Source organism: Phyllostomus hastatus, unplaced genomic scaffold (genome assembly GCF_019186645.2).
Source record: "Phyllostomus hastatus isolate PE091 unplaced genomic scaffold, TTU_PhHast_1.1 phas_scaffold_78, whole genome shotgun sequence".
Lineage (NCBI taxonomy): Eukaryota > Metazoa > Chordata > Mammalia > Chiroptera > Phyllostomidae > Phyllostomus > Phyllostomus hastatus.
This window is the reverse complement of record NW_025334041.1, coordinates 86,101,255-86,114,349: the sequence shown is the minus strand read 5'-3', so window position 1 is coordinate 86,114,349 and position 13,095 is coordinate 86,101,255. Positions and strand designations below refer to the sequence as shown.

Sequence of the window (13,095 nt, the reverse complement as noted above, 5' to 3'; positions counted from 1 at the left end):
AAGGGATGAAAATGAATTATCTGATAACTCAAAAAATTAGAAAAAGAAAAGTAGGAAGACCAAAAACTGAAAATGACAAGAAGAAATCAATATATTAGAAAGAAGACTATTATAATTAATTAAATCCCATAGCAAACTTTTAAAAGACCAATAAAATAAATACTTAACAAATCTAATGTTAAAAAGTGGGTATACCATTAAAAATCAAAAAGATCAAATAAAAAGATATGGGGAGAATAAAAACATTAGGTGCTTTACTACACCCAAATTAATGACAAAGCCTTGGAAAATCTAGAAGTGGGATAATTTTCTAGAAGAAATTTAAATTGCCAAAACTGATTCAAAAGTAATAGAAAACATGATAGATCAGTAACCCTGAAAATGGAAGAGATCCCAAAGAACTACTGTACTAAAAAACAAACAAACAAACAAAAAAAAAAGACATCAAGCCAACCGAGATGGTTTCTTTGAAGGAAAAGCCTATCAGTCTTTCAAACACTAAATCATCTTTTGTTCCACAGCATAGAAAAAAGATGAAGTTTCCCCATTCATTTTGTGAAGCCTGACCAAGGCACACACACACATAGATAAATTCTATTCCCGAATAAAGATGCAAGGATCCTATACAAAACACTAACAAATAGATGGCTGCAGTAGATCTGACATTGTCCAGCCGAATTATTCCAGAAGGCAGGAATGGCTCAATACCACTGAGTAAGAAGAGAAAACTCACCTGATCATCTATAACAGAAATTTGGCAATGATGGCCTACTGGACCGCCACTGGGTTTTGTAAGTTAAATATTACCTATGGCTGCTTTTTCAGATACCAAGCAGAGCTGAGGAGTTGTGACAAAGACTTTATGTCCCCAAGTTTAAAATATTTACTCTCTGGCCATTTAAGAAAAAATTTGTCAACCTCTGATCCATAACATGCAAAAAAGAAGCAGGGATGAAAAGGGCGAGAAAATTTTTCAGTTATTCTTAAATGGAATACTCAGTGAATTAAGAATAAAAGGAAGTTTTCTTAGCAAAAAAAAAAAAGAACACCTTAAAGGAATAACTAGCATTGTGCTTAATAGTACCCAGTAATTCTCCCTTCTGGGCTTTTGGACATAAGGCTGCCTTCTGCTAATAGTTTTCACATGATATGAATATAAAGAAGCAGTAAAATCAGGGCAGTTGGGAGCCAGGACTTGGGAGTCAGACTAACAGGGTTCAAATCCTGCCACTCCTACCTGTGACCCTAGGCAACTATTTAACTTCTCCATGCCTCAACTAGCTTATCTGTAAAAAGGCAAAATAATAGCACCAATCTGACAAATGTATTGTGAGAAATAAAATGAGTCAATATGTATAAATTGCTTACAATAGTGCCTAGTACATAAGTGTAATATGTTTACTGCTAATACTGATAATAGTATTGCTCTTTTTGTCTGGACCAGGTTGGCTTCTTGTCTAAGGACCAGGCTGCTCTCTCACAGACTGCTAGCAGGAGCGTGGCTGGCCAGAGCTTTCCAGAAAGCAGTTTGCCTGCATATTTCCACATCCTTAAAAATGTGGGTCACACTTTGCCCCATCATTCCTGTTCTTGAAATGTAGCCCAAGGAAGTAATCACAGATACTCATGAAGAATTGACTTCATTTATAATAGTTAAAAACTGGAAACAACATAAGTGTTCAGCAATAAGGAACTGTTTTGGTAAACTGAGTGTCCATATTATTAAAAGTTATGCAACATAAAAATGATGCTATAGAAATATATTTACTGACATGGAAAGTTACTCTCAACTGATAAAATTTTCAAATGGTTAAAAAGTGAATAATGTGATTTTATTTTAATAAAAGGACTGAACCCCAAATGTTCACCACAATTGCCTCTGAATTATAAGATTATAAATGTTTTGTTTATTCCTTTTATTTTTGTGCATCACTCATATTTTCTAATTTTTCATTATGTACATGTAGTCCTTACCCAATTTTAAAAATTAAGGATTTTTAAAATAAAGAAGAGCAATAGCAGGATGCTTCAAAAAACATTAGTAAGAAAGTGAAAAGATAATTCACAGAATGACAGAAAATACTGCAATTTATATATCTGATAATGGATTATAATCAGAATATATAGAGAACTCACATAATTCAATAATAAAAACACAAATAACCCAATACAAAAGTGATCAATGCATTTAAATAAACATTCCTCCAAAGAAGATACATATATGGCCAATAAGCATATGAGAAGATAATTAACAACATTAGGTATAAGGAAAATGCAAATCAAAACCACAATGAGAAAACATTTCACACCCACTAGGATGGCTATAGTCAAAGTCAGAAAACAACAGGTGTTGGTGAAGATCTGGAGAAATTAGAACCGTCATACTGCTGCTGGGGGCATGGAGAGTCACTTTGAAGAATGGCCTGGCAGTTCCTTAAACAGTTAAACAGAAAGTTACCATATGACCCAGCAATTCCACTCCAAGTTATATATCCAACAGAAGCGAAAACTTGTCCACACAAGAACTTGTACATGACTCTTCATCACAGCACTATTCAAAATTACCAAAAAGTAGAAACAATCCAAATGTCCATCAAATAATGAATGGATAAAGAAAATGATATATCCATACAGTGACATATTATTTGATAATAAAAAGCAATGAAGAAGTGATGCATGCTACAATATAGATGAACCTTGAAAACACTACACTAAATAAAACAAGTTAATCACAAAAGACCACATATTGTATGATTCCCTTTATGTGAAATGTCTGGACTAGGCAAAGCTATTAGGAAAAGGTAAATTAGTGGACATCCTACCCTTCCTCTTATTACAGAGGATGCTATACTTGCATCCCAATCCAAGGCCAACCCTGCACTGGGGTCCAGGGTCCTGTGCCTTCTGGCCTACTCAAGGACACTACTCCATGATTCTTCTCACCCTCCTCTGCATCATCAGACTTCCCTCCCTACTGCATCATTCCCATCAGCATTCAAACATGTGACACTATTTCCCCATCATTTAAAAAAAATCTCTGACTCTATATTTTCTTTTGGCCCCCAACTCATTTCTTTCTCACTTTTACAGAAAAGCATCCAGAAAGCCTTACCTACATTTGTCTCTAACTATTGATTCTCCATTCTCTCTGCTCTACCAAAACATGTTTGTCAGGTCACAATGACTCAGGCCTCCATACCCAATCTACTACCAGTATTTGATGCAGTCAGTCACTCCTCTCTCTGAACTACCCATTCCCCCGCCCCACTTGCCTTGCAGAACACAGTGATCTCCCCATACCACTGGCCACACTTCTCAGTCTTTGCTAATTCCTCCTCCTCACTCACCTTCTGATCATCTGAGCACCTCGGGGCTCTGTGCTCAGATCTCTAATCCTCCTCATCCACTCTCACTCCCTTGGGATTCTCCTCAGGTCTTACATCTTAAATAGCCCATACATTGATGAATCCCACGTTGAACTCTCTTCAGCATGACTCCTCTGAACTCCACCTGTCTACTTCACATGTCCCACTGGTCATCTACTAATTACCATGTCCAATTTCTGATGATTCCCCACCCACCTGCTCCTTCCACAGTCTTCCTTTTGTAAGCAGATGCCAACTCCTTCCTTCCAGATGCTCAAGCCAAAAACAATGCAATCACCTTGGACTCCTTGAATGCTCCGCATTCAGTCCATCAGCAAATCCTACTGGTGACATGTCCAGTACATAACAGAGTCAGACCACTTGTTCTATGGTTCCCCATCATCTGGGTTATTGCATCAGTCTCTAATGGCCTCCCTGCTTTTACCCTAGCTGCCAAATCTGTCTCAACACAATAGCCACACACATTGGAACATGTCACCTCTCTGTACAAATCCCTCCAATGATTTGCCAGCTTCCTCAGAATAGAGCTAAAAGCCCTTGCAACAGCAACAAGCTAAAGTCTCTCATGATGAGGCTTTCACACCTCCCTGATCTCACACTGGTCCTTGAACATTCCCAGCACCTGCATGATCTTCCCATGGCAGGAACTCTATTCCCATGATAGATCTGTAACTGACTTCTCCACCTCCTTCAAGTCTTGGCTTAAATGTAATCTGTTTTACCATCCTTATTCACCATATTTTAAATCACAGCTCCCTCACAGCAATTATTACTCCACCTTCCTTGCTTTTTCTCCTTACCAACCAACACCATCTGACATTGCATTTTACTCAGGTGTTTGTTTATTGTGTCTCCTTCCCCATGAAACAGATATCTTTATCTTCTTTAACACTTTTGTCCCCAGTATTAGAGCATTGCCTGGCACATATTTGTAGTTCAGTAAATATTGATATTTGATGAATATGAATGACTAAATAGCAAAGGGATGGGTGATCTTTGGCTTCTAAATTTCCAAAAGTAGATGATATGCCATTAAAATAATGGGTTTAAAAGGATGTTTTGTCCAACTAGTTTTCCTGCCATATATAGATGATATGAAAATATACAGGAGGATAAAATAAAAAAAGAAAATGTACAGAGAGAGAAGAAGCTAGAAATTTATGATGGTTTCTGATAAGGCACCCACATACCCTGCTCCCCAGGTTAGCCCCAAGGCTATATGTGGAAGATATTCCCCTCCATAACTTTGGGGATCTCATAAATAACAGCTGCTTAGAAGTTGCCAGAGGAATTGGAGCAGGAGGCACTTGGCGGAAGATGACAGGGGTGTTGTGGGAAAGAGAGCCTAAGGCAGGCTCTGTCATTTCCTGCAAATCCCAGAGTTCACGAAAGAACTGCCAGATTGTGCCATGCTCTCCAGGAGAATGAGCCAGGGAAACCTGAAAGGGCCTTATGGCCAATATGACAAGACTGTGTGGTCTGTGTCCTCAGAAATCAGTGGACCTATGCTGGTAACCAGGAGTCCCTCCCTGTGGACGTCCAGACATGCTGAAAGCCCAATCCAGAATTTAGCTGCCTCCCAGGGGTAGGGACAAGGAGGAAAAGCCCCAAAGTGACCAAGAATATTAAATCTACATTGTTGAAGAATACCAGGACTTTTCCGCCATCAGGAAAAGACATGAGTTCAACAGAAAGATTAGGTTACATTACAGAAAAATTATAGGTGTGACTTGAAAATATCATTCCTGCTGTTTCCCTAATCCGATTTCTAATTAAGTTATCTTAAGCCCACTTCTACTTTTCCTCAGGAAGTCCGAGAATACGTTAGCATGCCTATAGCAACGAGCCCCACAGAAACAGAACAGCCCTTCTGTGTCTTAACCTAGATGTGCCAAAGCCAACCAAGCCTCAGATGTTAGTGGAATCCCATAACCCAAAGCTCCAAGAGGGTCAGATGTTCTCTAATTCCAAGTGTGTTCTTGACCTCATTTTGCAATAGCTAGGCATCCAGTCTTGGATCATGGCAAAGAAAAAAAAACAAATGCAAAAGGCTCAATTGTTGAAGTGTCATCTCAGGCTTTGGCAAAAAGTCTGACCATTAAAACTTTATTTTCCCATGTCCAAGGTTCAAGGCCCCTCATCATTCAGCTGGCCAAGCAAAAAGTCCGATCAAGGCACGGACTGGCAGCCTCTCCAATTTCAGCTAAGAGCCAATGTTCAGTTCCTGAGCAACCAGAGCCGTGCAACAAAGACATGCTTCTCCAGGCCTGATCCAGGCTATTGGGCACTCTAATCCCTCTGAAGACCCAAATCAGCACAGCGCATTCCAAACATTTAATCTCCCGTTTTCATTCAGTGGGCCTAACACATTTCATAAATATGGGCAGCAGAACTGACAACAATAATCTAAGCCTGCCTTTCTGTGAAGTGAAGAAAGTGGAGGAAAGGGGTCATATCACTAATGTTCTCTCCCACATAGTGACCACATGAATTAAAGAGACAAGTTCCTGGCCAAATGCAGGTATCACCCAAGTTATAATATTACACCTTGGGTCACCATATTGACCTACACACCCATCCCTAAAAAAGAAGTCCATTTTTTATTTATAATTTTAAGCAGGCCTGCATTGCCTGTGTCAGCCCAGAGGTAGACATGTAAATTGTGTGGAAAGTAATTTCTATCATAGCACAAATCATTACCATCAAGATAGTAATAATATAACAACCCAACACTGGGGCTACTGTGAGGCCTTGAGTTGATGTCTGTGAAGACATTCTGTGGCCAGTACAGTTTACAATGATAAATGTTCTTGTTGATATTGCCAATGTCATCGGTTTGATCCCCAACACTGCTGCGCCACAACTTGACATGTGCATAACTGAAAATAATATGATGATTCCTCTAATTCTTTCATAAATGTCCTAAAGCTTAAGAAACAGAGCTTGTTTGCTCATGCACACACTGATACAAACACAGACATAACATACAAGTATTCATCCCTACATGTAGATCATACAAAACCCCAGATATGTAGGCACCCCAATTTCAAACCTACCCCACCCCATGCATACTGAACCTCTCATGCTCCCCGAACCACAGAAACATATGCCCACAGCCAGCTACCATGTTGATTCAGCAGAACCCTACACACTCATAACAAAAATCACTTAATTATTTCCACAAGATGAGCACTGGGCTTTCAACCTCATTGACACTTTCTGCAGTCCTGCCCCCATGTCTGTTGAAGGGGGATCGTTGCTCTGCTTACTCTCACTTCAAGCTGGACCAGCAGAGGTAGGATGGAAGGGAAGACCTTTAACCAAAATGCTGAATGGCTTCCAAAAGGCCCAGTGAATAAATGTGCCTGAAATCTAGCAAACTCAAGCAGATGGTGAGCAGAGAAGGGCCAATTTGACCATTGGCCTGGTCCAGATGGGGGACTCAAGTGGGGTGGGGAAGCCTGTGGGGAATCCCAGCTTGCTGGCTCTTTCCCAACTCAGGAGCATAAGGTAGGTATGTGGGTCCTCAGAGGACAGCATGACCACATGCCCCCCATAGAAAGCCCAGAAAAATAGAATCTATCCAATAGGTTGAGTGAAAGAAGACCCCATCAGAGTCTTCAGACTTAGGAAGAGAGCAATGAGACATCACTAATTCAGAATCTGAGATGATTCCAACAGGGCCCGGGCCAGAGCTTACCTTACCTTCATTCTGCTTGTGTAGACAGTTTTGCTTACCAAGAGTTCCAACAATCTACTTCAGAGAAAAACTATTTTTGAAGGCCTTCCCAGAACTGCAGAAGCATTCATCAAACTATAGACACTAATCTTAGCTATCTTAAATTCAATTTAAAAAGTATTTTGGGGGTGCCTACTATGTGCCAAAGTCAACCAACTTTCTAGTTACTGTGTGCATTTCCATACACAAAATCATATTACTTTTGAAATATTTTATATTTTGAACTTGCTGCTAATTCGGCCTTGTTTCTCCATGTCTCAGTGAATGTAAGAGAGATAAAGACACTGAGTAGGTTAGTAAGCTTCAATGAGCATCCTCAGGGGGACTTGTACTCAGCAGCAAGTTCCAAGCACTGTTTTGACCCAGGCTAGGGGGCAGAAGGGGACAGGGATGGTGACAGGACCAACAGGGGTGAAAAAGGCATTGAATTAGACCTCAGAGAGAACTTCTTGCACTGCAGAATCCAAGGAAAGCTGAGAATTTCCCTCGGGGAAGAGAAGAACCTTTTTTTTCTGGATGGGAAAACAGGTCTCTTGTGGACCAAGGGAAAGACCTCTCAGGAAGAGGGGAATTCGGTGCAGCGGAGGCGGAAGCAAGGATAGATGGTGGGAGGGGGCTGGGGCCTCCTCTTCCCTGATGAGGCCCTGGAGTTTGCCAGACGAGTTTCACCCTGGGCTGTCCCCCCTGCAGTGTGCATCCAGGGAGGAGGGGTGCACCCCCGAGAAGACCACAGGAATGCCAAGCAGGGGAAAGACACCCTGAGCCAAGGGCTCCGGCAATGAGGATCCAATATCGGCGGGTGACTCCAGCCCCCGTAACAGGAGAGACCGTAAAGTATGTGCTCTGCTTCCCAACCAGCAAACACAGCAAATAACCAATTACTCCAAATAGCTAACAGATTTCGGCTCTGATTTCCCTCCCCTTGCCTCCCCTGTGCCTTTACTTGTCATTTGATGGGCGATTTGTATTTGCTCTGAGAAAATGAGAGAAGGAATGACTCACAAAGGAAGGTCCAGATCACACGCAGTGACAGGCATCAAACCTCCCTAATCAGAACTAATGGGAGTGGGGGGAGGCCAGGCTGCACTGGCAACACATCTGAACCAGCGATATTTTTAAAGAAGTATAGTTTTGTTCATTTTAAGCACATACAGTAATTCTTGCTAAACCAATATTGCCAAATACACGTCCTTAAGAAACCTATTTTAAGGAGAAGATAAATACCTTCCTAATTAAAACAATGACATATACAAACGTGCAGGTAAAACCACTGACGTTATTAAAGTTAAGATACTCTCCCTCAAACTTCTGAGTTCAGAGGTGCAACCACGAGTTCTGAGACAAACTGCCATGGATGCCTTCTGGAAATGCTTCCTCACTTAGGAGCCACACCCTGTAATTGATTCCTTCACTCAGAAAACCTTTGCTTCAAAGACTTTGGATAAATTGTTGTCAGTACTCATGAGCTGTGCAATGAGGCATTCCCCCCAATTAAGGCAAATGAGTCTGTCCTTAGAGAATTAGACCATGAAATCAATGCATGGTTGTTCAAAGCAAAGAGCGGCAAAATCACCTCACCGGGGAAGAGTGGCTTCTACACTAAGCCTTAACCCTAAGCAAGTAGACTGTATTCATAAATCTAAAGAAAGAATATATCTGAGAAAAAAGGAATTGTCAGTCCTGGAAATAGAGGAAACTAGGAGTAAGGGTTTACTGTTGACAGTGATTCACATCAGCACCATCAGGGAAGAAGGGAGACAGGCTTAGGGACTAAAGCCATCCTCACCTTTGAAGGCAGATGCAGTCACCCATCCTGATCAGCTGCCACTAAATCTCCAATCACAGACTTCTCCCTCCTCATTTTGACTCCTCACTCATTTCTCATCACAATTTGGCTTCCCAGTTGCTGAGCTTACCAAGGGACCACAACTGGACCACACCCAAGGTCACATGCCCTAGGCAGAAGGACTTCTCACTGCAATCTCACAAAATGGCAACCTTAGTTTAGAGACTTGTGAAAGATGTAAAACTGACCAATCAGGTGTCTGCACCCACAAGGTTAAGGACCCATCCACGAAGACAAGACTGAAGGAACCTCCCTAAGGGAACACCCCTCCTGGTGTGCCTGTTGGGAGAGAGTCAGGTCTCCTTTATTTAAAAGATTCCTATGTAGGAGTCATAGGCAAGAACTGTGGCCCTGACCTAGCTAGCTAACACCAGACACCACAACAAACAGAAAACCAACTCTTTAGCCCAACAGAAAAGACTCTTATCCTGCATCCCTTCTTCCTTCTCCACCCTGCTGGACTCCTAACTGGCCACGTAAAAATACAGCATCCTTTGACTGTTTCCTTCTTCCTTTTATCTGAGTTTGAAATTAGAAGGAGCCCCTGCACTGATGAACAGAAGCTATCTGAGCCCCCAGTACTTGAGAAACAAGGACTCCCTCTGTAAAGACAGAAAGAAAAAAGAGATTAAGGTTCAAAACAAGGGGAGCAGTATGACGATTAAGACAAGTGGCACAATAAAGAATTGAGTAAAAAGAAAACAAAACAAATGACTAATTTATGCACATAGGAGTCTCAAGAGGATGCCACAGATAAGAAGTCAGATTTGTGGTCCTGAAGGATATATAACCTGCATGAAGACAAACATGACTGTCAAACTTAAAACTATAATATTTGCAATAGCCAAGTGCTAGAAACAGCCTAATTGCCCATCAGTAAATGAGTGGGTCAAAAAACTCTGGTACACGGTGGAATACTAGGCAGCAGAAAGACAGAAGGAGCTCCTACTCTTGTGACAGCATGGATGACACTGGAGAGCATTATGCTAAGTGATATAAGCCAGTTGGTTAAAGACAAATACCATATGATCTCACCTATAAGAGGAATCTAATGAAAAAAAGAAACTAATGAACAAAATAGAATTAGAGACTTGGAAACATGTAATAGGCTGACAGTGGCCAGAGGGGAGGCAGGCAGAGGATAATGGTGGAAGGAAGGGGAAGAGACTAGTGAAAGAACATGTTTGAATGACCCACGGACATGAACAACAGTGTGGGGATTGACTGTGAGAGCAGGGGGTGGGCTGGGCAGAAGGGGAAAAGGGGGGAAATTGGGACAACTGTAACAGAATAAAAATTTTTTCAAAAGATATTGATTTCTTGCCCTGGCTGGAATAACTCAGTGGATTGAGCGCGGGCTGCAAACCAGCATCACAGGTTCAATTCCCAGTCAGGGCACATGCCTGGGTTGCAGGCCACAGCCCCCAGCAACTGCACACTGATGTTTCTCTCTCTCTCTCTCTCTTTCTCCCTTCCTTCCCTCTCTAAAAATAAATAAAATGTTTTAAAAAATGATATTGATTTCCAGCAAAATGACAATCTAGAGGACCAGAGGAACCCTCCAAGTAAAAATACCTAAATTAACAGGTATCTTCAAAATCCTTTTTGAATGAAAGACTCAGCTGATAGGAATGTAAAAAAAAAATCTTTGGGACAAATAAGTAAGCAAAAATCCAGAGGAATAAGGAACCAAAATGCAAACTAACTGTGGGCCCCAGAAGCCCAAGCTGAACATTTAGTTTTAAGGGAATCTGGGTTTGTAGTATTTCCAGGCATCTGGTAAAAGTACACACATACCCTCTCTGAAAGAATGTGACTTTCATCCAGACCTCAAAGAACTCTCAGATAAAGTTCCAAGGAACATAAGTTCACGATCGAAAATGGTGAAACGCACAAGGAACAAGGCACCATGAGCAAGAGTCAGCTAGAAACACCAACTGCAGATCAGACCTGCTAGCACAACAGAATTATTAAAATTAGGACTTTAAGGAAAAAAACTGTTTAAAAAAATAAAAGGCATTAAAAATACGGCAAAGAAACAAGAGACTTTCCAAAATAAATAAGCAGATTTCAGGATAAAAAAGAAATTTTAAAGATAAAAAATATTAAGATTAGAAACTCGACAGGGTTAAATGGCTATTAAAAACAACTAAAGACCACATGAACTAGGAGATATATCTTCAGAAATTAACCAGAGTGCAAGACAAAGATACAAGTAATATGAAAAAAGTTGAACTGACATGAAAAATATGGACAGCCCAACATAGATGAAAGCAGAGTTCCAGAAGGAAATGACAGAGAATGGGGACTATGCAATATTGGAAAAGATAATGATGGAGAATGTCTAGACCTAATTAAAAGAAAAACAAAAAACAAAAACAGCTTTAGGACAAGAGCACAATGGAAGCCAGGGACAGAGAAGCAACCCTTCCAAGTGCTGAAAGAAAATATGTGTCAGTGAAACCAGCATTTCCAAACTAAGGGTGAAATAAAAATATGAATGGACCCTCATTAAAGGAATTTCTATAAGCTTTGCCTCATAAATAAAAATGATGATGCTAGCCCTGGCAGGGGGGCTCAGTTGGTTGGAGCATCATCCTGTACACCAAAAGGTTACACGGTCAATCCCTTGTCAGGACACATACCTAGGTTTTGGGCTCAATCCACAGTGGGGGCACATATGGGAGGCAACTGATCAATGTTTCTTTCTCTCTCCTTTCCTTTCTCTCTATGATCAATAAACATATCCTCAGGTGAATGTTTTAAAAATAAATAATATGATACTAAGAGGAAAAAGTCTGATATATGAAAAGAAATAGTAACTGTGGGTTACTTTTTACTAGAAAAATTGATTGCTTAAAAGATAAGGCTTAAAATGTAGTTTATAAAAGTAAAACTAAAATATTGCACAAAAATTTATAAATTGGTATGTGATTAGAATTAAAGCATTCTATGTTCCTTGTAATATTCTGGAGGAGGCTATAAATACCAATTAAACTTAGAGTTTGCTAAGTTAAATAGGTACATTAAAGTTTGTATAATTATCACTGAAGGAATAGAAACGATATATAGTTTAAAAACCTAACAGAGAAGAAAGAATGAAGGGAGAGAAATCTCTCAAGCCAAAAAGGAAAAAAAAGAGGAAAAAAGGGATAGAACTAATAGAGATACAAAAGAGATAGCAAAAATAAATCCAAATATATAAATAAACACAATATATTAGACTTTTCAATTCACTAGTTAAGAGAACAATATTATCAGAATGCATTTTGAAAATCCACCCAATTGCTGGGCACTTAATACAGTCACAGAAAAACTGAAAGATAAAAGATAGAAAAAGATGTACTAGAAAAATACTAGCTAAAACAAAGCTAGTGTAGCTATATTAACATGAGACACAACAGACTTTAAGGCACAGTTCCTTAACAAAAATTATAAAGGGCAAAGGGGTTGGGGTTCACTACATATTGTTAAAAGATTCAATTCTCTAGGAAGATAGAAGTATTAAAAACTTGTTTGTGCTTAGCTACATGGCATCAAACATATAAAGAAAAAGACCTAAGCAGAAACCAACAAAAATCACAGCAAGACAGAATATTTTCATATACCTCTTTCAAAAATTGATAAACCACACTCACACAAAAGTCAGAAAATAATAGGTGGACTAACACAACGAACAAGTCTGATCTAAATGGATATATTATATATAAAACACATTTGGAGAATACACCTTCCCTTCAAGTGTATACAGGAAAGTTACAAAAATTGACCTTATATGAGGCCATAAAGCAAGTGTCAAGAAACATCACACAAACCAAATTCCCTAAACTCTAGTACAGTTAGGCTGGAAGTCAACAAGAACCAAGAATTTCAGAACTTCCAAAACATACTTTTAAACAATTCAGGTGTCAAAAAGAAACATAACAGAAATCAGAAAATACTCAAACTGGAAAATAATGAAAATACCATTTATCAAAACATGCAGGATGCATAAAGCAGTACTTAGAGGGAAGTTTATAGCCTTCAGTTTACATTTTTTGAAAAAAAGAATGTTTGAAAATCAATAAACTAGATATAGCATTTAAGATAAAAAATAAAATAAACCTCACCAAAATAAAAGAAAT

The 13,095-nt window shown here is 39.7% G+C and overlaps 1 protein-coding gene across 18 annotated transcripts in view; it reads right to left on the bottom strand.

The window, feature by feature from the left end:
• Positions 1-13,095, bottom strand: part of DYSF (dysferlin) — a 201,284-nt gene that overhangs the window by 33,540 nt on the left and 154,649 nt on the right. The gene's annotated exons all lie outside the window — the stretch shown is intronic.